At 35.0% G+C, this 3,484-nt stretch overlaps 1 pseudogene; it reads left to right on the forward strand.

Moving 5' to 3' along the window:
* The first annotated feature begins 2,291 nt into the window (after nt 1-2,291).
* Nucleotides 2,292-3,200, forward strand: LOC119644217 (annotated as a pseudogene).
* Nucleotides 3,201-3,484: the final 284 nt, after the last annotated feature.

Consider the following 3,484-nt stretch of genomic DNA (forward strand, 5'->3'; position numbering starts at 1 on the left):
CATTACGAAACAATAGTACAAAGCATTTGATGAAGATTAACTATACTACTTTAATAATTTAAGCTTAGTATTCAAAATATTCAAAAGTAAGGCCTTTCTTCAATTACATATATTTTACGTAATTTTTCTGTGCAAAATTATGACAATTGTTTGCTAAGGGATTTTATGTCTGTCCACTTAGTTTTCTATCTTCATCCTATAGTTGGCAGTTTTGAACATGTTGATGAAATTTGCTACACTGAGATGCTTTGACCGAAGAACGAACGGCATTGGAAATGGTTCGACTCTTTCAACCACTTCCCTAAAAACGCCTAAAATTGCAATTTTCAAAACTTTTCGACAAAAGTTGCTAAGTAAGAATATTTTGGCCTTCTAAGTTGGACCGGCCGATGAAAACTGAAATATGATGATACATGACAAAGAGGTCTAATTTTCGATGCTTCATAATCCAAATCAGATCATAATAGTAACGGTTTAGAGTATCTAGTCGTCGGCCTTGACCGATTGTATTGTTGTTACTCGTTTTTTTTTTTTTTTTTTATTTGAGACAAATAATAAGCCTGTTATAAAGTCGTGCGAGCCCCTTACGAGCAATATTGGTTTGGTGATCAAGTTTATTGCATATAGTTGCACCTATGCCTTTACGACAGTGAATTTCTTTGTTTTTTATTTTATATAAGGTTTGAATGGAAGATTATTTGCTACATCCGGCATTGCACAGACTATGCCGGAGTGAATGTAATTTTCCGATTTCACGATCTAAAATCTCTGGGTGTTCATGTGATGACGGTACAAACTGCAACACGCCACAAACAAAGCCAGTAGAAACAGGCAGCAAAAATAAAGCCCCCGATCTAGAAAATTCATTGGATTAAGCCGACGTTTTAGACGATATGGATCCACCCAAGGATTGAATAATCCTTCCAGCACTCAGCACTTAGCATACATCGTCAGGCCTTATCATATGTTTCGACAGATCTAAAACGAGAAACGCGTTTTTCGCAAATGCAATATTTGCGTTTTTAAGAACTGAGTAAATTATGCTTTCTTTTACAGTAAAGTATGCTTTACAGCAAATATTTTTGCACATTGATAAAACGGACTTTCAAATAAATTATAATAATATTTACATTTAGCCTTCCATATCCCGATGACTAGCAGGTAAGTATGAAGCGCTTTACGAAGAAGAGAAAATTGTAAATTTCCTTAGAATACACTGCGCCTGGGAGCAATCATAAAGTCAGTGTATATAATAAGAATATTCTAGAATGAATTCTTTTTCATGAGCGCTTATGTTTAACATTTCTAATGAAGTTGAAATTTACATTAACAACATAGCGTCATATCAAACATTTGGATGAATGAATGTATTCGAGTGTATGTATACTTACTTCGGTGTATTACATATAACATGTATATGTAGAATATATATATATATATGCAATTTTTTCATTTGTGTGACATGAAGTCAAAGTGAAAAGTTTTCGAAAGAAGAAAAAAAGCAAATACATAACGACCAAGGTATCCTCTATACGCACGCATAACGTTCTCCAAAGGGAATGTACATTCTTGATCGGCGGAGAAGCGTCTGTCCTCCCGTCTATCCTTTTAACATGTTCGTTGCTGAAGGGGTCGTGGTCGCAAATATTGAGATGCAAAGTTGAAACTGTCGTTAACAATTACATTATAAGTTAAGAAAGAGGCGTGATTTGTCCATCATCATAATTAATGGTAATAACACAAGCTAGATGTTATATGACCACAAATGTGATCTTAATAGGCATGAAAGGCATGACTATGAAAGGTATATAAGGCTAGTGGAAAGAATAAAGTAAAAAATTTCTCCGCTTGCCCAAATGACACGCCCGCATTTAATAAGCAACTTTGTAATAATAATGCATTAATTTGGGGAAAAAGATAGCTATCGAACCTTCGCCATGAGGTGAGCATAACTTATTTCACTTCGAATTTCTTTTTAAAGTCTTACATTCTCCGTGGTATAGTGGCACTGTCATGATTGCATTAATTATGAATATTACGTTGGCTGAAGAGCAAATAGAATACATAAAGAAGTTATGAAGACATTCTCTTAGGTACCACGTAACTATCCCGGCCAATGGAATAAAAAAAATCATTTTTGATGGAATTTTAAGAATTTCTTTCATTATTACGAGGAACGTTGATGTTGTATTGATAACATTAGCGAAACTCTTTATATATATATATGTATATATGCATATATATGTATATATATATAAGCATGTACTTTAATATTAATACATGAAAAGACAAAAGCAATTTTATTGTAATTAAGTTTGAGTTTAAGATCTCATGTACGCTTGTTTACATGTTCTTTTCGTGTAACTATGTTCAACAGTTACATTTATATGCGAGAACACAACTTCTAGAGTCTATCAAGTCTTTCGAAAAGTACATTTTATTCGTTTTGCGTGAGATTCAAATTTAATATTAACAGTTACCGTGAACACTTGATTCGAGCTATGGCTACAAGTTCACCTCATCTAAATTGGTTGATAATCCGTAACAACAACGCCTAGTTGTTGAAGAAACGTGATGTAAAGAAGCCGCTGAGCACAGAACCCAACAATTTAACTAATGTGAATTGTTACCCCTACAGTGGTCTCGTGCACAAGAAGTTTTTGGGTATTGTTCGAGCGTCCGATAAGAAAGCCTTTGGTTATGAAAAAGGGAAATATGCTCAATGTCCAGCTAAAAATACTATGAAAGTTACTATGAAGGCCGCCGGTCTTAGAAGATCACTAAAGAAATTGAGAAACTTATTGATTGGCAACAAATACCGCAAGGCTCTAACACAGGCTGTTTTGGGTTGCGCTTCTGCGGTTTTGCGTTCACAGTAATTACCCCAGATTAAGAGAACCAAATCTACTTGAAGAGTATACATATATAAAGTTGAGGCGTATTCATTTTCCACCCTTGGAAGAAACATTGTGTTCAAAAGCTGCATCAATGAGATTAAAATCTTCGAAGTTTTGTCTTGTTGTTGAGTGCTGCCGCACTCAGCGTACTCAACAGACATAATGCACCTTTTGTTCAGATCGATGCAGTCCGAGTTGCCTAGCATCCGGTTTCGAAATGCCGAAGAAGAGAATATTGTTCTTTCGACGCGGTCGTCATATTAGTAGAAATATAGGATATTTTGACATATATATATATATATTGTAGTCTGCATTTTTCTCTCTGCATATATGCAAGCGTACATTTGTTAATGCAGCTACGAATTTTTTAATCACTTTTGTGCACTTTGCCAGAAACCTCAAACATTTATGAATTAATGCAACTCGACACACCCGCACACGCTCTTTTTCATTGCACTACTGACTATCCATTAATTTTCGTTTTTTTTTTTTATTGTTAATTGTATTAAATTCTTGTTACGAGTGTCTTATATCGCGGCCCACGCTCTCGTCCTCGAAAAGGATCTTCGTTGTATGCCGCCGAGCGG

Source organism: Glossina fuscipes, unplaced genomic scaffold, assembly GCF_014805625.2.
Source record: "Glossina fuscipes isolate IAEA_lab_2018 unplaced genomic scaffold, Yale_Gfus_2 0, whole genome shotgun sequence".
NCBI lineage: Eukaryota > Metazoa > Arthropoda > Insecta > Diptera > Glossinidae > Glossina > Glossina fuscipes.